The following is a 22,205-nucleotide window of genomic DNA, read 5'->3' as shown; positions in this document are numbered from 1 at the left end:
GGTAAGTGGTTCTTATTAGGAACTCATTAAATAAATCTCATTTCTTTTTCTAACCCATTATATAGAACCTGATGAAACATTCTCTAAATTTGACAATAGTATTTCTCGTCTCCCAGTTATAGAGTTCTAGCTGATCCTTTGTCTCATTTCCTGTGTTACCTATTACACTTCTACTTGTGCAATATGTTATATATAGATCACACAGGTATGAGTATGCCGCCATAGAGGGATTTACTAGTCATCTCAAATTTACTGTGATGGATGTACTGCTCAAAATTTGATGTTTTGATAATAGACTCTGCTTTTGATATTTCAGTGTTGTTATAGAATTCCCTAAGCTCTGGAAAGCTCACATGAACACCGTGCATTTTCATGAACCTATGCTTTGAATCATGAAGTAATATTGTTACATTGTCAGCCAACTATAGTTTATAAAGGGGTTTTTGTTTTTATCTGAAGTCTTTTATTTTATTGGAGGGTCCCATCATGATACCATGTTACAAGGTGAGCTGTGTCTCTCTAGGCTTATTTCTACCAAACATTTTTCAGACTGTCCTTGATTTTGCTGACCTTAACAATTTTGAGGAGAAATGCTGAGGTGTCTTGTAAGAAATCCTTCTATTACAGCTTGATTTTCCCATGATTCTCTGGATATGGGCATTTGGAAGGAACCCTGTAGAAGTAAAGTCTTAAGCAAATCAAATTAAGGGTACCCATAACTACAAGACAGACCTATTGATAACTGTTTTGATTGGAGGAATCAGTGTTCGTTTCCTTCACTGGAAGTCACTGTCCTCTCTGTCCCTCTCTATGCTGGGTCACTTATAGATAAGAAGTGATTATGCAAAGTACAAAAATAAAAAGTAGGGAATTCGTGCATTTACATTTGGAATTAATATATTCATTCAGGAATTTGTACATATAAGTGTATTCAAAATAGTCAGCCATTTATTTATATCAATATGGAGTTATTAACTGTTAATTTATTCTGTGGCAACAGCTCAATGCTGCATCATTTAATTGCTGAAATTATCCCATTGTTGAGCATTTGGAGTGCTTTTAGTGTGCACCCTATGATTTGTTACTTGGTTCTATCAGAGAGGCAGTGAGAGAGAAATAACTCTGTGCTGTTCATGATGGGGTTTCCTTGCACTCAGAAGATGTCAGGGCCATAGGCTCACACTGTCTTTCCTCTTGCTTCTGCAGCATCTATGTCTACAACAGCGCTTGTTAATGGAATTTTGCTGATTTTGGTTATCTGAATTTTAATGACCCACTCACTGTGTTATTTTTTTTTAAATATTTATTTATTTATTATGTATACAATATTCTGTCTATGTGTATGCCTGCTGGCCAGAAGAGGGCACCAGACCCCATTACAGATGACTGTGAGCGACCATGTGGTTGCTCTTAACCTCTGAGCCATTGTGTTATTTTTATCATAATTAATTCTACCTTTCATATTACTTAAAGTAATATTTCATTAAAATGTCACTGATTGCTTTCTAGATATATTTTATTCATTTAAGTTTTCTGGTGCCATGAGAATTGACCATAGAAATGTCACTAACTTCTAAGAAGCTATCATTTATATGAAGGAAGTAAAATAATTAATTTTATAGAAATTTAATGTTATATGCACATTCCCCAAACACAAAATTTTGTTAGAATTTTTCTTTTTCCTAGAATGACAATGATAAATTATTTCTGCAATCATGTGGCTTTCTAAGATGTGCAGATCCAAAACAAAAAAAAAAAATAACTTAAGGCCAGTACTGACAACTTACGTACCTGGTTCATAACACTGAATATGCATAATTAAGCATTAAGTGTACAAATTAGTTATATGAGTATTTGTATGATAACCAGGATTATATCTGAGAATTTCATTATGTATCTAAAGCTTTAAGAAGAGATGTTTAATAAATATTTGAAAATTACAAAAGTAGTCAATTACATCAATGAGAGAAATTAATACATGAGTCAGTACTGCAGTAAAATATAGCCAAACATTGCCTATTTACATTTTTTTCTAAACATTTGTTAACTGTTATTTATTTTTCTTCATAAAATTTATGTACAAATATTTTCTGGTACCATATGGTATATAAGATCTATAACTTATCACTTATTTTATATATTATATATTCTTCATATACATTACATATTTATTTATATATTTGATAATATATAATATTTGAATATATAATATGTATATACATTTATATATACAGCATTAATATATTTGTTGTATGTTATAAGCATTAAGTATTATATATGTAATTTATTGTATAGGGCCTTTTAAGAATTTCATTCTTATTATTGTTTGTTAATTGTATGGTTTGCAAAGGTACATATTCCACAATATACACATGAATGTAAGAGGAAAATTTTGCGAAATTTGTTTTCTCCTTTTACGTTTATTCAACTTTCATTGCTTCTTTGTGGATTTTACATCATGCATTCAGATCCCACTTATCTCTCTGTCCACTCACATTCACCCTCAGTCATTGCTATCTCCCCCTAAATCAAAACTAAATTTAAAATAAAAGCTGAAAAATAAATAAAACAAAGAAACAAAACAATAACTAACACAACAATAAACAACAAAATGAATGGCATGTTGTAATGGAAACCAGTATGTCCCACTGAGTTCATACAGTTTACACTTTAGTCCATTCATCTTTATTTGCAAGTGTTCGTTGCCTCAAAGCATTGGAGTGGTTTGAGGCTCTTGTGACCTCAGGTCCAGCTCTTTCACCTGACACGGGAGGTAATGGATGAGTGGGGGGGGGGCATCTTTCTCTTACCCATGCTACCACATGGAAAAGGAGGGGACGTGGTTATCTCTGCTGCTCTCAGATCCTTGAATCTGCTCACCTGCTTCCAGACTACAGTGTCAGCTCTAGTGTGCTTCCCAGGTGGGGTGTATGCATGTGGTGAGGGGAGGGCCATTTTTCTTGAGTATGTGTTACAGAACAGGCAACCCAGAGGTGGCAACACAGGCCAACCAGATCCATATGGCCCCAGTGGTATCATAGCTCTTGGATACAAGCATGGTCTCAGGTGGCTGGCCAGACTCTGGGCATTTGCAGAGCCATGGACACCACCCAGAACCCCAGCCACTACAGGGCAAGGAACCAAGACATGGCCCTTGGCAGTGGCCTGTGCCTAATCTTCCTCACAGAGTTATGTCTAAGTCCATGGTCATGCTACAGATGGGGTCAGTGATGATGTCCATGGGGCTCACTGGAGCAATGCTGTACTAAGCCAGTCACAGCCTTCACTGGTCCTGGGATTGCTGGCTCAACCCTGACTGGATGATACGGCAGGAGAGCTGGCTCTCCTTTCACTTTTATGCAGACTCTGGAAAAGGAACTGGGTTCCAATCTGGCTTGAGCTGCAATTTTTCTCTCACTGGGCCCACTGTAGCCCTAATAGTTTACTTTTATACTATGTCCATAGTGAGTTAACACATCTAATATCATAGTTGTCATCACCAAGATAAGCAAATAAGGAATTTGTATTTGTAAAGAAGTAACATTTCCTATCGTTTGGCTATATCAATGTTTTAAAATAAATTAGCTACTAATTTTTGGCTTTTTGTTGTTAATTTTTAAAATTTATTTACATACGATCCACAGTATCCCCTCCCTCCTCTTCTCTCAATACCTCCTCCTTCCTGCTTTTTTACCCCTGCCCCTTCTACTCCTCCGAAAGTGTAAGGCCTCACAAAGGAGTCAACAAAACATGGCATATCAAGTTGAAGCAAGAACAAGCTCTTTGTCCCTGCTTCAAGACTAAACAAGGCATCCCACAATAAGAAATAGGTTCTAGAAAGCCAGCCCATGCTCCAAGGACAGGCCCACTGCTAGGGACCCCACAAACAGACCATGCTATACAACTGTCAAACATGAAGAAGGTTTAGTTTGGTCCCATGCAGTCTCTCTAGCTGTCTGCACAGAGTCTTTGAGCTCCCACAAACCCAGGTCAGCTGTCTCTATGGGTTTTGTCCAACATGATCTTGAATCCCCCTGACTGTTCATATAATTCCTCCTCCCTCTCTTCAATTGATCTGCCAGATTTCACTTTAGTTCTTGACTGAGGATCTCTGCATCTGCTTCTATCCTTTTCTGGATTAGGGTGACAATTAGGAAAAACACCAATCTGATTACAAGAGCAGGCCAGGTCAGGCACTCTTTCTGTTATTGCTAGGACTCTTAGATGGGGTCATCCCTGTGGCTTCCTGGAAGTTCCCCTGTCACCAGGTGTGTCTGTCTATCATTTGTCTATCTATGTATCTATGTATCTATGTATCTATCTATCTATCTATCTATCTATCATCTATCTAATCTATTTTTCATTGCCATTTCTCTCCATCCCTCCCCCAACTCATCCATCACAATACCTAGTGTTCCCATCTCCCATCCTTTTCCCTCTATTCTCTCCTTTTATCCAGGAAATCTCATTTATTTCCTCTTTCCAAGGTAATTCATGCTCTTTACTTTGAGTACTTCTTTTACCAACCTTTTCTGAGGCTATGCATTTTAACCTGGTTATCCTTTCCTTTATATCTTATAATCACTTATATGTTTTTATAGAGTTTATGGCTGTTTTTCTTATTACTTAGAGGTACAAGTTTTTCTCAATTTTTATTTTATACTAACAAATCTAACGTATTTTAAACATTTAATTTCCAAGACTCACTCTATTCCTTCCTACCCATGTTTTGTAACTATTAAATTTTAAGTAAAATTTAGAAACTGCCTTTATACTCTTATTTGTGTAACTACCACTGCTCTGTGTTAGATCAAACAGAATAGTAAAGAAAATTGAATTTCTCTTGCCAATAGCTCCTCATCATGGAGAGGTACTCTATGTCCACCTCTCATATCCATGTTGTGATTTTTTTCTAGATTGAGCTTGTAGATCAGGTGGGTACTGTCACATCTGTTTAAAGTTCACATGTGAAACAATAAGGTTGTGTATGGAAAACACTGTGTTCTTATACTCATTTCCAAACAAATAAACAAATAAATAGATAGATAAAATGTAGAAGACTCTGACTTTTGTAATCTTCCTTTCTCCTATTCTGCAATGATTATTAATCCTAGTGTATGGGGTATATAATAAAAATGTCCCATTAGAGATGAGCAATCTGCAATCAAGTATTCCAAGTACCTTGACTATTTGTGGGTTTCTAAGCTCATTACTACCTACTGCAAAGATATGTTTCTTTAATGAGGTTTATTCTAAGGGTATAAGTCATTAGGAACCAGTTTTATATTATGTTCCATTAGCAGACTTGTTGTAGTACACTCTACCTGAGAACCTATAACTGGCTTTCTTACAAGTTCTAGGCCATGATAACTATGGCAGGTATTTGTTCTATCTTGTGGAGAAGGCATTAAATTCAATCAGAAGGGACTATTTCTTTTCTTTTTTTTTTATTGAGAAAAGGAAAAAAAAAGTTTCTGCCTCCTCCCAGCCTCCCATTTCCCTCCCCCTCCTCCAGCACCTCTCCCAATCCCCCCCACTCCTCTTCCCCTCCATCTCCAGTCCAAGGAGGAGTCAGGGTTCCCTGCTCTGTGGAAAGTCCAAGGTCCGTGAACATCCAAACTGGCTAGGCTCCCACAAAGCCAGAACATGAAGTAGGATCAAAACCCCATGCCATTGTCCTTGGCTTCTCATCAGCCCTCATTGTCCGCCATGTTCAGAGAGTCCGGTTTTATCCCATGCTTTTTGAGTCACAGTCCAGCTGGCCTTGGTGAGCTCCCAATAGTTCAGCCCCACTGTCTCAGTGGGTCGGTGCACCCCTAGTGGTCCTGATTTCCTGGCTCATGTTCTCCCTCCTTCTGCTCCTCAATGGGACCTTGGGAGCTCAGTCCAGTGCTCCAGTGTGGATCTCTGTCTCTATCTCCATCCATCACCAGATGAAGGTACTATGGTGATATGCAAGATATTCGTCAATATTGCTATAGGACAGGGTCATTTCAGGTTCCCTATCCTCACTGCCCAAGGAAATAACTAGGGACATCGCCTTGGGCTCCTAGGAGCCACTCTAGGTTCAAGTCTCTTGCCAACCCTAAGGTGGCTCCCTTAACTAAGAATTATGTTTCCGTGCTCCCCTATCCAACCTTCCTTTATCCCAATCATCCTGTTTCCCCAAGTTCCCCCATCCTCCCCTTCTCACTTTTTTCTCCCCATCTCCCCTTACCCCCATCTCACCCCACCCCCAAGATCCCAATTTTCTCCCCGGCAATTTAGTCTACTTCCCATAGACAAGAGGATAACGATATGTTTTTTCCTTGGGTTCACCTTCTTATTTAGCTTCTTTAGGTTCACCAATTGTAGACTCTGTGACCCTTATTTATGGCTAGAAACCAATTATGAATGAGTACATCCCATGTTCTTCTTTTTGGGTCTGGGTTACCTCACTCAGGATAGTGTTTTCTTTTTCCATCCATTTGCATGCAAAATTCGAGAAGTCATTGTTTTTTTTTTACCACAGTGTAGTACTCTAATGTGTATATATTCCACATTTTCTTCATCCATTCTTCCATTGAAGGGCATCTAGGTTGTTTCCAGGTTCTGGCTATTACAAATAATACTGCTATGAACATAGTAGAACAAATGCTCTTGTCATATGATAGGGCATCCCTTGGGTATATTCCCAAGAGTGGTATTGCTGGGTCCAGGGGTAGGTTGATACCGAATTTCCTGAGTAACCGAAACACTGATTTCCAAAGTGGCTGCACAAGATTGCATTCCCACCAGCAATGGATTAGGGTACCACTTTCTCCACAGACTCTCCAGCAAAGGCTATCATTGGAATTTTTTGTTTGTTTGTTTGTTTTTACTTTTGCCCAAATTTCCAATTTTATTTTTTTAATTATTTTTTACATTTTTTTATTGAGAAAAGGAAAAAAAACAAGTTTCTGCCTCCTCCCAGCCTCCCATTTCCCTCCCCTCCTCCCACCCATTTCCCCCTCCTCCCACCCTTCTCCCCCTCCCCCCACTATTCTCCCCCTCCATCTCCAGTCCAAAGAGCAGTCAGGGTTCCCTGCCCTGTGGTAAGTCCTAGGTCCTCCCCCCTCCGTCCATATCTAGGAAGGTGAACATCCAAACTGGCTAGGCTCCCACAAAGCCAGCACATTACGTAAGTTCAAAACCCAGTGCCATTGTCCTTGGCTTCTCATCAGCCCTCATTGTTCGCCATGCTCAGAGAGTCCAGTTTTATCCCGTGCTTTTTCAGTCACAGTCCAGCTGGCCTTGGTGAGCTCCCAATAGATCAGCTCCACTGTCTCAGTGGGTGGGTGCACCCCTCGTGGTCCCGACTTCTTTGCTCATGTTCTCCCTCCTTCTGCTCCTCATTGGGACCTTGGGAGCTCAGTCCAGTGCTCAAGTGTGGGTCTCTGTCTCTATCTCCATTCATCACCAGATGAAGGTTCTATGGTGATATGCAAGATATTCGTCAATATTGCTATAGGACAGGGTCATTTCAGGTTCCCTATCCTCAGCTGCCCAAGGAACTAACTGGGGACATCACCTTGGGCTCCTAGGAGCCACTCTAGGTGGAAGTCTCTTGCCAACCCTAAGGTGGCTCCCTTAACTAAGAATTGTGCTTCCGGACTCCCCTATCCAACATTCCTTTACCCCAATCATCCTGTTTCCCCAAGTTCCCCCATCTTCCCCTTCTCACTTTTTTCGCCCCATATCCCCTTACCCCCATCCTACCCCAACCCCAAGATCCCAAGTTTCTTCCCGGAAATTTTGTCTACTTCCCATAGAAAAGAGGATAACGATATGTTTTTCCTTGGGTTCACCTTCTTACTTAGCTTCTTTAGGTTTACCAATTGTAGACTGCGTGACCCTTATTTATGGCTAGACCAATTATGAGTGAGTACATCACATGTTCATCTTTTTGGGTCTGGGTTACCTCACTCAGGATAGTGTTTTCTATTTCCATCCATTTGCATGCAAAATTTGAGAAGTCATTGTGTTTTACCACAGCATAGTACTCTAATGTGTATATATTCCACACTTTCTTCATCCCTTCTTCCATTGAAGGGCATCTAGGTTGTTTCCAGGTTCTGGCTATTACAAATAATACTGCTATGAACATAGTTGAACAAATGCTCTTGTCATATGATAGGGCATCTCTTGGGTATATTCCCAAGAGTGGCATTGCTGGCTCCAGGGGTAGGTTGATCACGAATTTCCTGAGAAATCGAAACACTGATTTCCAAGTGGTTGCACAAGATTGCATTCCCACCAAAGGATATGGAAGCAGAGAGGGAAATCAGAGAAGCTTCACCTTTCACGATAGCCACAAACAGCATAAAATATCTTGGGGTAACTCTAACCAACGAAGTGAAAGATCTATTTGACAAGAACTTTAAGGCATTGAAGAAAGAATTTGAAGAGGATACCAGAAAAAGGAAGGATTTCCCTTGCTCTTAGATTGGGAGGATCAACATAGTAAAAATGGCAATTCTACCAAAGGCAATTTATTGATTCAATGCAATCCCCATCAAGATCCCATCAAAATTCTTCACAGATCTTGAGAGGACAATAGTCAACTTTATATGGAAAAACAAAAAACCCAGGATAGCCAAAACAATCTTATACAATAAAGGATCTTCTAGAGGCATTACCAACCCTGACTTCAAACTCTATTACAAAGCTACAGTGATGAAAACAGTGTGGTACTGGCATAAAAACGGAGACGTCGACCAATGGAATAATATAGAAAACCCGAATTTATCCCACAATCCTATGATCACCTCACTTTTGATAAAGGAGCTAAAAGTATACAGTGGGAGAAAGAAAGCATCTTCAACAAATGGTGCCTGCACAACTGGATGTCAACCTGTAGAAGAATGAAAATAGACCCATATGTATCATCATGCACAAAACTCAAGTCCAAATGGATTAAAGACCTTAATATCAGTCCAAACACACTCAACCTGATAGAAGAGAAAGTGGGAAGTACTCTACAACAGATGGGCCCAGGAGATCGCTTCCTATGTATAACTCCAGCAGCACAGACATTAAGGGCAACATTGAATAAATGGGACCTACTAAAACTGAGAAGCTTCTGTAAAACAAAGGACACTGTCACTAAGACAAAAAGCAACCTACTGACTGGGAGAAGATCTTCACCAACCCCGCAACAGACAAAGGTCTGATCTCCAAAATATATAGAGAACTCAAGAAACTAGACTTTAAAATGCTATTAACCCAATTAAAAAATGGGGCACTGAACTGAACAGAGAATTCTCAACAGAAGAAGTTCAAATTGCCAAAAGACACTTAAGGTCATGCTAAACGTCCTTAGTGATCTGGGAAATCCAAATCAAAACAACTTTGAGATATCATCTTACACCTGTCAGAATGGCTAAAATCAAAAACCCAATGATACCGAATCCTCAGGGCACCCAAGCGGGCGGGAGTTCCTTTGTTTCTATAGCCTGCCTGAACCAAGCAAGGTAGGCACTTTGTTTATGAGCTACCCAACCAGCATGGAGACCTGATCTCTGGGCGCCAGGAGAGCCAACATTGGGGTGAGTTTCTGACCCCGCGGCGCCAGCCCAGGACAGGCAACTCAGAAGTTTCTTAACCCCCTATCCTTCTTGGGCTCTCTGCAGGGCCTCTACCCCCTGCATACTGCCTCTTTCTTTCTATCCCACCCAGCTTGCATCCAGAACCCTCCCCACTTCGGCCTCACTGCCCTCTTTCGACACATGACATCACCCAGCCCAGCCTGTCTGGGCACTGGTCCGAATCCTCAGGGCACCCAAGCAAGCAGGAGATCCTTTGTCTCCATAGCCTGCCTGCACCAAGAAAGGTAGGCGCTTTGTTTACGAGCTACCCAACCAGTATGGAGACCTGATCTTTCGGCGCCATGAGAGCCAACATTGGGGTGAGTTTCTGACCCTGAGCAGCCAGCCCGGAACAGGGAATTCAGGGGTTCCTTAGCCCCCTATCCTTCTTGGGCTCTCTGCCAGGCCTCTACTCCCTGCATACTGCCTCTTTCTTCCTATCCCACCTAGCTTGCATCCAGAAATCTCCCCACTTTGGCCCCACTGCCCTCTTTCGGCACATGACATCACCCAGCCCAGCATGTCTGGGCACTGGGTCTGAATCCTCAGGGCACCCAAGCGGGCAGGAGTTCCTTTGTTTCTATAGCCTGGCTGCACCAAGCAAGGCAGGCACTTTGTTTACGAGCTACCCAACCAGCATGGAGACCTGATCTGGGTGCCAGGAGAGCCAGCATTGGGGAGAGCCATCATTGGGCAAGGAGATCTGATCTCGGCACCAGGAGAGCCATCACTGGGGAGAGCCAACACTGGGGAGGTACATCAATAGGCAAGGAGACCTGATCTGGTAAAAGAAGATCCATAAGGGAGCATTTGGAAGAAGAGATGGGCAGACCAATGCAAGAATTCACCCAGCAAGCTGAAAAGCAACATGAAGCCACTAGAAACCAGCGACCTCACAACAGGAGGACATGAACACCATAATCAAGAAGAAATAGAAAAGACTAACTTTATGAAAGTGATTGATGCCCTTAAAGAGCATGGAAAAAACGCCCTTATTGAAATAGATGAGAAATATAACAGAAAGTTTGAAGAATTGAATAAATCAGTGAATGATACCCTAGAAAACCAAGGAAAAACAATCAAACAGATAATGGAAACAGTTCAATACTTGAAAACTTAAATGGAGGCAAAAAAGAAAACACAAACAGAGGGCCGGCTGGACATGGAAAATTTAAGTAAACAAACAGAGTCTACAGAAACAAGCATAACCAACAGAATACAAGAGTTAGAATAAAGAATCTCAGATTCTGAAGATACCATAGAGAAAATAAACACACTGATCAAAGAAAACAGCAAGTCCAACAAACTCTCATCACAAAACATTCAGGAAATATGGGACACAATAAAAAGACCAAACCTAAGAATAATAGGAGTAGAAGAAGGAGAAGAAGTGAAGCTCAATGGTCCAGAAAATATATTTAATAAAATTATAGAAGAAAACTTTCCCAACCTAAAGAAAGATAAACCTATAAAGGTTCAAGAAGCATACAGAACACCGAATAGGCTGGATCAAAAAAAACCATCCCCTCACCATATAATAATCAAAACACAAAGCATACAGAATAAAGAAAGAATTTTAAGAGCTGCAAAGGAAAAAGGCCAAGTCACTTATAAAGGTAAACCTATAAGACTTACACCTGATTTCTCTATGGAAACCATGAAAGTCAGAAAGTCCTGGATAGATGTACTGCGAAACTGAGAGACCATGGATGCAAGCCCAGACTACTATAGCCAGCCAAGCTTTCATTCACTGTAAATGGAGAAAATAAAATTTTCCAGGATAAAAACAAATTTAAACAATACGCAGCCACAAATCCAGCCTTACAGAAAGTAATAGAAGGAAAATCACAAACCAAGGAGTCCAACAATGACCACAATAACTCAGACATCTAGAGACCCTTCACCAACACAACTCAAAGAAGGGAAACACACAAACTCTACGACTTAAAAAGTGACCAGAGTTAACAACCACTGGTCATTAATATCACTTAACGTCAATGGACTCAACTCACCTATAAAAAGGCACAGGCTAAGAGATTGGACAAGAAAACAGGATCCAACATTCTGCTGTTTACAAGAAACACACCTCAACCACAAAGACTGGCACCTACTCAGAGTAAAGGGCTGTGAAAAGGCTTATCAAGCAAATGGACCTAAGAAACAATCAGGGAAATGCAAATCAAAACAACTTTGAGATATCATCTTACACCTGTCAGAATGGCTAAAATAAAAAACTCCAATGATAGCCTTTGCTGGAGAGGCTGTGGAGGAAGGGATACCCTCATCCATTGCTGGTGGGAATGCAATCTTGGGCAACCTCTTTGGAAATCAGTGTTTCGGTTTCTCAGGAAATTCGGGATCAACCTACCCCTGGATGATGGAGGAAGGTCATTGGCTAATAAAGGAACTGTCTTGGCCCATTTTATTGGTTAGAGGATACGTGGGAGGAGTAAACAGAACAGAACGCTGGGAGGAAGAGGAAGTGAGCTGAGTCTCGACAGCTCTCCTCTTGGGAGCAGATGCCTGAGAGAGACGCCATGCCCCGCTCCCGGGATGAAGCTTCGACCCAGGATGGACATAGGCTAGAATCTTCCTGGTAAGTGCACCTTGGAATGCCATACACAAATGATTAGAAATGGGCTAAATTAATATGTGAGAATTAGCCTAGAAGAGAATGGGCCAAGCAGTGTTTAAAAGAATACAGTGTCCCTGTAATTATTTCGGGGCATAAGCTAGCCGGGCAGGCATCCAGGGTGTTGGGGACGCAGCCCCGCCTCCGCCCTTATTACTTCACCTGGACCCAGCAATACCACTCTTGGGAATATAACCAAGAGATGCCCTATCATATGACAAAAGCATCTGTTCAACTATGTTCATAGCAGTATTATTTGTAATAGCCAGAACCTTGAAACAACCTAGATGCCCTTCAATGGAAGAATGGATGAAGAAAGTGTGGAATATATATACATTAGAGTACCTCGCTGTGGTAAAACACAATGACTTCTCAAATTTTGCATGCAAAGGAATTTTTTTTTTGATCCAGCCTATTCGGTGTTCTGTATGCTTCTTGAACCTTCATAGGTACATATTTCTTTAAGTTGGGAAAGTTTTCTTCTATAATTTTATTAAATATATTTTCTGGACCGTTGAGCTGCACTTCTTCTCCTTCTTCTACTCCAATTATTCTTAGATTTGGTCTTTTTATTGTGTCCCATATTTCCTGAATGTTTTGTGATTAGAGTTTGTTGGACTTGCTGTTTTCTTTGATCAGTGCGTTTATTTTCTCTATGGTATCTTCAGAATCTGAGATTCTGTCTTCTATCTCTTCTATTCTGCTGGTTATGCTTGTTTCTATAGTCTCTATAGATTTTCCATGTCCAGCCGGCCCTCTGTTTGTATTTTCTTCTTTGCCTCCATTTCAGTTTTCAAGTATTGAACTGTTTCCTTTATCTGTTTGATTGTTTTTCCTTGGTTTTCTAGGGTATCATTCACTGATTTATTCAATTCTTCAAATATTCTGTTATATTTCTCATCCATTTCTATAAGGGCGTTTGTTACATGCTGTTTAAGGGCCTCTATCACTTTCATAAAGTCAATTTTTTCTACTTCTTCTTGATTAAGGTGTTCATGTCCTCCTGTTGTGAAGTCACTGGTTTCTGGTGGTTTCATTCTATTTTTCAGATTGTTGGGTGTATTCTTGCATTGGTGCCTGCCCATCTCTTCCTCCGAATGCTCCCCTATGGATCTTCTTTTACATGATCAGGTCTCCTTGCCCACTGATGTACCTTTCCAGTGATGTCACTCCACAGTGATGGCTCTCCTGTTTCCTAGATCAGATCTCCATACTGCTTGGGTAGCTCGTAAACAAAGGTTCTACCTTGCTTGCTGCAGGCAGGCTATGAGACAAAGGAACTACCACCCTCCCAGTTGCCCTCCTGATTCGGATTAGGTCCCAGTGCCCGAACAGGTTGAGCTGGGAGATGTTATGTAGGGACTGACTATTTCTATGACATCTACACCACTATTTCCTCAGTGGGTGTAATGTACCAGTGACAGGTAGTTCATCAGTGTAGATCAGAGTTTTCACCTGAATAAGACTGATGATGAATTTTTTACTCCAATATTATGATTACCACTTTCCAGAACTATGAAAAGGAGTCAGTATAAATAAAGCTTCCAGGTCATCAAATGCTATGAGATAATAGTCTTAAAAAAAACTGTAAAATTTTGTCACTTGTATTGGTTTGATAAAATGCTGATTGTTCAGTAGCCAGGCTGGAAGTATAGTTGAGGCAACCAGTCTAGGAGAATTCTGGGAAGAGGAAAGGTGGAGATGCAGGTGTAAATCAGACACAGAGGAAGCAAGATGAGAATGCCATACTGAGAAAAGATACCAAGACATATGCCTAAATATAGATAATAATTATTGGTTAATTTAAGTTTTAAGAACTAGTTAGCAACAAGCCTGAGCAATAGGCCAAACAGTTTAAAATTAATATAAGCCTCTTATATTTATATTATATTATATTATCAGTTTATATTTAACCTAAGTCCCTCTTGGGACTGAATGACTATGGTACCAGTTGGAATAAAAACTTTTGTTTAAAATCAACAAGTAACAACCTTGTTTTCTAGCATAAACTATCCTGGCTTTTTTATGCTTTGTTTTGCTGCCAAGGAGTTTTATAGGAACCTTTTGGTATTTCTACTACTTAAATAAATTTTTATTTCTTTATAGATTATCTCTTGTATTATCAATCCATTTGCCTTAATTACAACATCAGAAATAATTGGCTCTAAATCATATGCGTATATATGGTTACATCAAGTTACCAAATTGACAAATGCCACAGAACTATTCAAAAAGAAATAATTGAATTGGAAATCATTCACTGTTAAAATGGCTTCCATTGCAACCAATTCTGCTAGTAGATATGATGTTTAGATGTGAGCCAGAACCAGAACCTTTGTGCATTTTGTAAGATGGAAGGCAGCTGCATCTGCTTCGCGAAGCAACCATGGAGAAGACAGAGCCAGATCACCACCACACTTGAGAAAATGCAGGGGCCATAGAAATGGTTGTTCCAAAATATCTTCTTTGAAACCATCTTATCCCTTTCTTTAGAATGATATATTTTAATTGCAACAGAAATTAGAAAACATACAGTTCTGTTGTCTCTTAGAGAACTGTTTGATGTCAGTGAGTACAAAAAAGAAAATCATAAACAGCACTTAAATGTGTTAGGACAAACTAGAAATAAGAAGAACAAGACAACTTCTGTTGAATATACTTCGAACAGCACTACTAATGTTGTCTGTTACATGCATGAGAATGATTCTATTGCGACATAATCCAAAAGGGGAAACGGCCACTGCATAAAAATTTCTTGTCCTTTGCAGTGAGTACTAATTCAGTTAAAATTGTAAAATTACTGTGCAAAATGGATTATCTTCCCTCTTTCCTTTAAGATGATTGAAATATGTTTGTGATCTAAGTTTATAGTCAAGAAAAGCTTTTGTAAAGGTTAAGTTTGTATGAATTTTTGAGTAAAGAATTTAATCAAATGATGACAAAAATATTTAGGCAAGCATGATTTCAATCTAAAGGGCACCAAAGGCAGAGTCATACTTGTCTTTCAGAAGTATTATCTGAATCCTCAAATTTTCAATTTTCACAAAAACTGAAAAAGAATACTTAATATACTTAGGTTCTGTAAACTCTTAGTTGGAGAAAAATGATAATCATAAAAATTTTAACTCCTTGGGTATAACCAAACCCAAACATGTAGCAAGTTCTTTTGTGAAATAGTTTGATCTACAGAGCTGTGCTCTCCTGAGGGTTGCAATGCAATCTGTTAATATATATTAGTGCTTTGCATGTTGTAACTAACTGAAACTTCAACAACATTTAGTGAAGGAGTAACTACTGCCATCTTCAATTTGGATGACAACATTTCCATCTTCAATTTGGATGACAACATTTAAGACACATTGAGAAGAAAGTTGTCTTTAGGCACAGAGAAACTTGACACGAGAGTCCAATGTATAATTAAATGGGGAGACCCATTTGTAACACTGATTGATATTGATCCCCTTAAGAACATTTATAAAGGGAACACTTTTGTAGGAAACAGTGACCATTGAAATCATTAGCATCATCCTTGGTCCCAAAGCCACTAAGATTTTTTCTTGATATATTTGGAAGTATTTTTTATAGTCAGAAAATTTCCTCTCTTTTTGAACTCAGCCACAGTCTATCTCAGGACCCTTACAGTAGATACTACTCGTGGTTTGTCATTCCTACTGAACTTGAGACCTGACAACCACCTCCCCCATTTGGGCTGTATGGTTCAATATCTTGACTCAAGTTTTCTTTCACTCAGATTTCAGTTCAAAGATTTAAAAGCTTCTGTAAAGTAGTGAAAAATTCGAGACTTTCAAGGATAATTAACCTCGGCACTATTTCTGTACCTGAAACATGGTAAGAGCTCAGTGATGCTTAACTTTTGATATTGCTCTTAACATATATTAACATTAGTTAATAGTAATGATTAAAACAGAAAAAAAAATGTTGCTTCTACCTTTTAAATTCTCAGCTAGCATTGTAAGAATGAGATCCCCAAGTCCAGCTGGACTGATCTTTTCTCATCACAAATTCCTTCACAGAACCTATATGCAAAGAGGCAGATTCTTCCCCTTCTGTGTATACCTTCCCTTTCTCTCCAGATATGTCCTTTTGCCTTTCTCAATAATGGGTTCTTTAACCTAACTTTTAATGGTTTACTGAATCCTAGATAGAAATCCTGGATCCTGGATCCGTTCCATCATAGAGTGCTGGCAGGATAAGAGTCTGCTGTTTCCTGAAAGAATGAAGACTACAGCTGTCTTCTCTCTTGATCTCTCCTATTTTGCATATTTTTTTGGAAAAATTACATATTTTAGATGGTGTGTGATATTTTATAAATTGACCCACAGTATGGCTTTAGTTAGCCAGGAGTATATGTTGGCTTGATTCCACATGTTATGCCTAACCTTTCTGAGGGAACAGTTCATTTAATCTTCTGTGAATGACATTCAAAAAAAGGTTTAATGTATATAAATGAGCTATTTCCTTGTTCACTGTTACAATTTCAGTATTTCTCATTGTGCCTGATAACTGTAGCATATTTCAAAATTATTTAATAAATCAACATTAGCTAAACTTAAATATTAAGTAGTATTTTCTCCCAAAGTTATAGGAAATGTATAACTTTTATGTACATATGTTTTTGTATATATTCATAAGCTTCTGTGTATGCATAAAGAAGCATTCATAAATGTGGATGCATAAATACACATGCCAGAGACTGAAGTCAGATTTTGTTCTCAAACACCTCCCACCTTATTTATTGAGACTTGGTCACTCACAGAACCTAAAACTCACTGATAAAGCTATACTGTACATCTAAGAAGCACTAATAACCCTTCTGTCTCCACATCACAGACATGGGATTTCCCAGCCCAGATTTTTCAGTTGGATATACAGGATCAGGACTTAGGTCCTCTTGTTTGCATTGCAAGTATTTTACCAAATGATCCATTTCCTCAATTCCTTAAATTTTTATTAAATATAATAAAGTAACCTTTAACTGTGTTCCAATACTGTATTAAACTACGTTTACTTTGATTAGCTTCACTACTTTCAAAGTGAGCTCGGGAAAACATTCTCTATTGCAGGCATTTTTCTCCAAAGATGAATCTGTTTTAAACATACTACCATATTTAAAATGTGTATTTTACAGAAAAGGAAAAGGAAGTACAGACAACGGAAAAGTCTGACAATTTAATAGCACTTAGTGGAAGTTTGACCCTTAGTAGTTGATGGAGGAAGGTCATTGGTTAAGTAATAAAGAAACTGCTTGGCCTCATAGGTTAAAACATAGGTGGGAGGAGTAAACAGAACAGAATGCTGGGAGGAAGAAGAAGTGAGCTCAGAGACGCCATGCTCCCCTCTCCCGGATGAAGCTCCAACCCAGGATGGCCATAGGCTAGAATCTTCCCGGTAAGTGCACCTTGGGGTGCTACACACCTTATTAGAAATGGGCTAGTCCAGGAGCAAGAGTTAGCCAAGAAGAGGCTAGATATAATGGGCCAAGCAGTGTTTAAAAGAATACAGTTTGTGTGTTGTTATTTCGGGGCATAAGCTAGCAGGCGGCAGGGGTGCTGGGGATGCAGCCCCACTGCTCATATTACAACAAGTAGTCAATGTCGACTTATGTTTATATAATGATAACAGCTACTTAATATTCAATGACTATTTTTTTTTAGAGTTATGTTATGGGAAAGCCTTTTTGTACACTATGAAGATATGATATTCTCATTGGTTTAATAAAAAGTTAATGGCCTCTCAGGACGGTGGAGGCTGTGCAGTGTCACCGTTACTCTGAGCAAAGAACTGTGGTCAGAGGGGTGCAAACATGCAGAGCAGTAAAACCTTTAACTTGGAGAAACAGAACCATACTCCAAGGAAGCACCATCAACATCAGCACCATCAGCAGTAGCACCATCAGCAGCAGCAGCCACCCCCACCAACACCTACAAATGGACAGCAGGCCAGCAGCCAGAATGAAGTTTTAACCATTGACCTGAAGAACTTCAGGAAACCAGGAGAGAAGACTTTCATCCAAAGAAGCCATCTCTTTGTGGGAAATCTTCCTCCTGACATCAACTGAGGAGGAAATGAGGAAACTTTTTGAGAAATATGGGAAAGCAGGTGAGGTTTTCTTTCATAAGGATAAAGGCTTTGGTTTTATTCACTTGGAAACAAGAACCCTAGCGGAAATTGCCAAAGTGGAGTTGGATAATATGCCACCACGTGGAAAGCAGCTACATGTGCGCTTTGCCTGTCATAGTGCATCCCTTGCAGTCCACAACCTTCTTCAGTATGTGTCCAATGAACTGTTGGAAGAAGCCTTTTCTGTGTTTGGCCAGGTAGAGAAGGCTGTGGTCATTGTGGATGACTGAGGAAGGCCCTCAAGGAAAGGCATTGTTGAGTTCTCAGGGAAACTAGCTGCTCGGAAAGCTTTGGGCAGATGCAGCGAAGGCTCCTTCTTGCTAACCGCATTTCCTCGGCCTGACTGTGGAACCTATGGACCAGTTAGATGATGATGAGGGACTTCCAGAGAAGCTGGTTATAAAAAACCAGCAATTTCACCAGGAGTGAGAACAGCCACCCAGATTAGCACAGCCCGGGTCCTTTGAGTATGAGTGTGCCATGCTCCGGAAGGCACTCACTGAGATGGAGAAGCAACAGCAGGATCAAGTGGACCGCAACATCAAGGAGGCTCGTGAGAAGCTGGAGATGGAGATGGAGGTAACACGCCATGAACACCAGGTTATGCTAATGAGGCAGGATTTGACGAGGCATCAAGAAGAGCTTCGGAGAATGGAGGAGCTACATAACCAAAAGGTTCAGAAACAGCAGCTAGAGCTCAGGCAGGAAGAGGAACGCAGGCGCCATGAGGAAGAAATGCAGCGGCAACAAGAAGAATTGATGCGGCGACAGCAGGAAGGATTCAAGGGAACCTTCCCTGATGTGAGAGAAGAAGAGATGTGGATGGGCCAAATGGCTGTGGGAGGTGCTATGGGCATAAACAATATAGGCGCCATGCCCCCTGCTCCTGTGCCAACTGATACCCCAGCTCCTCCAGGACCTGCCACTAAGACGCCAGATGGAACTTTGGGATTGACCCCACCAACAACTGAACGTTTCCGCCAAGCTGCTGGAAGGAATTGTAGCAACTGGTGGAAATCCTCCTGCCTTCAGCGGTCCTTCTCCTGGAGCTGAATTTGATCCAAATAAACGCCGCCGATACTAAATACAAGTTGCAGTGTCTAGTTTCTCGCATCCCTTAAAAGAAAGGTTCTTTTTGGACTAGCCAGAATTCTACCCTGGAAAAGTGTTAGGGGTTCTTCCCAATAGATCTTTCCTGCCTGTAATACTCTAGGGAGTATGCATGGAGGCAGAGGGCAAGGGAGGGGTTTTATTTAACAAATCAAATTCTGTGGTATATTGCTTTCTCAAGTCTGTCTGGTACATTCCTGAAATGTGTTGATTGTTGAGGGCCTTGAACCAAAGCAAAGTGAACTCAGAGAGCTCCATTAATCTTGGTCATTCCTGTTTCCTTGCTTTCTTCCTTCCATCCCTCCCTCCTTCCTTCATTCCTCATGTTTTAATTACTTTTTCAACTTTATTCCCCCAACTCCAGAGACACTGCCACATATATACCACAAAACCTAAACATCCTCCAATGACCTAGCGAATTCCTCCATTCACTCCCAGGTGAGAATTCAGACAAGTGTCCGCAGAGGTTACAACATACATATGGTTCTGTTATATCTCATATATAACCTCTTCATGTCCTAAAAAAGACATTTTCTCTTAGAGATTTTCATTTTAGTATATCTTTTTAAAAAAAATCTTGTGTTAACTTGCCTCAATGTTTTTCTTGGGTAAAGACTCTTCAAGAATTAATGTCCTTTTCTGTCTGATATTGCTGTTCACAGCTTTCCTTGATAGGCCTAGTACAGTCTTGGGAACAGGGTTGCTGTGTGTTGAAGGTCTGACAGTAGCTCTTAGCCTTGCCTATCTTAGGTGGTTACGCTGTGCATTTTTTTTATTGGTGTACTATGTTTGATTTGTTCCTGATACCTTCAATTTGAAATTTTTTTGAGAAATAGAGCAGTAATGCAGCATCACCTTTTTAAAATACATTTGAAGCCTTTAAAAAAGTTAATGGCCAATAACTAGGCAGGAAGAAGTAAGGTGGGACTTGTGGACAGGGAAAAAGAGAAAACAGAGATGTAAAAGGGAGATGCAGGGAGAAGCAAGAGGAACATGCCACAGTAAAAAAGGTAGATTATAGATAGAAATACAGGTTAATTTAAGTTGTAAGAGCTAGTTAGTAATAAGCCTAAGCTATAGGCTAAGAATTTATAATTAAGAACAAGTCTCTGTGTGGTTATTTGTGAGTTCAATAATGGGACAGAAACGTGAACAACCAGTTAAGCAATCCATTTAAACAACATACAGTAAGAACCTGACTAAAGAGCTTTAATAAAAATAAATGAGTGTTGCCAAAAATAACTTATCAATTTTAAAATATTTTTCAAAAATAATATTTTTAAATTAATATTTTTATTGACTATTTGGAATTTTATATAATACACCTGAATCACACTTGCTTCTTATTCTTCACAAATACACCTCTCTACCCTTATATATTCCCCTAAAATAAAAAAGAAAGTATATCAAATCTTCTTTATTTTGACCATATATTCTATGGAGCATTGTCAAACTCCCACAGGTGAGCCCCTTAAGTGAGTTCTTCCTCACTATCCCTACCGTGAAGAGCTGTACTTTAGAATCTTTATCACAATTTAAAGGACTCTCTATAATATCCTGTCTTCCTGTTTAGATTTTTTAGGATGGAGGGTTGTCGTAGAAGCCTTCAATGTCTCCCTTTATCACTTGTGAGACTGCAGTCAATGATATCACTTCAAAAGAAGTTTTCTTCCCAAAATAACCAGTGGCAACATGGATCATGAACTTCCACATGTTTTTTGGCAGCAGCACAGACCATGGAGACCAACATGGCCTTAGGTGGCCCAGGATTCAGGCTGCTTCTGGAGGCCATGTTGATGTCCATGATTCATCTGGCCCCTGAAGGTCAAAAAGGTTTGATGCTTTAATTTAGATATGATTGACCAAAACCTTGTAGATGACTCTGAGAGTCAACTTTCTGCCATGGCAAGAGTACCCAGAAATCATATTTGAAAACAAGAGAGATTTGATGTTTCTCAATGATGGAGGTCTTGGTCTCGGGTAGTTAGCCTGTCTGGGCCTATGCAAGATCAGTGCATCATACGCTAAAAGTTATGGTGAAGCTACTGATCATATGAAGATTGGTATGTTATTTTATTTTCCTGTTGCTATGGTAAAATATCACGAAAAATCAACTCAAATAACCAATGATTTATTTCAACTCAGAGTTCAAGAGAAGAGCTCACCATGACAGGGAACTCAAGGCTGCAGGAGGTCGAAGGAGACTCATTACACTCACAGTCCGGAAGCAGAGAGAGGAATGGATGCTTGTGATTACCTCATTTTCTCCATTTTATACACTCTAACATCCCTGTCCAAGGAAGAATACTCTTCAGAGTTAAGATAAAATTCCCCATATCAATAAACCTAATCAACTTCACATGCATTCCTGAATGCTTATATAATAGTTGATAAGATCCTGTCAAATTGACAGTTAACACTGACTTTCACTGGTGAGAATTACAAAGTGGAAAAAGAAAAGTAAATGCCATGATTGAGTATATATTGTCTCTGTAACTTAAAATATCCCATCGTGCCCCAATTTTTAAAGTTTCTACCACTTTCCAGGAAGGCCAAGTTGAAGACCTGCATGAATGGCACGCTCATGAAATCCCAAATCTCTTTTTCTTTGAACTCATAATTCACACTCTGTATGTAGGCTAGTCTATGTGAACACATAAAGAAACAAATAAAAATCAGAAATGAGCTTTAATTTTACAATGACACTCATAGATAGC

General features: G+C 39.7%; 1 protein-coding gene and 1 pseudogene across 9 annotated transcripts in view; both read left to right on the top strand.

Moving 5' to 3' along the window:
* The window catches only part of Ralyl (RALY RNA binding protein like), an 816,282-nt gene that overhangs the window by 460,885 nt on the left and 333,192 nt on the right, over positions 1-22,205 (top strand). The window lies entirely within an intron of this gene.
* Positions 18,062-19,462, top strand: LOC121432409 (annotated as a pseudogene).

The sequence above is a fragment of the Microtus oregoni genome, unplaced genomic scaffold (genome assembly GCF_018167655.1).
Source record: "Microtus oregoni isolate MIOR12 unplaced genomic scaffold, Mior012 000034F_ref0000314, whole genome shotgun sequence".
NCBI classification, from domain to species: domain Eukaryota; kingdom Metazoa; phylum Chordata; class Mammalia; order Rodentia; family Cricetidae; genus Microtus; species Microtus oregoni.
Note: the sequence above shows the minus strand (reverse complement) of the source record. Positions and strands in the feature narration are given on the sequence as shown.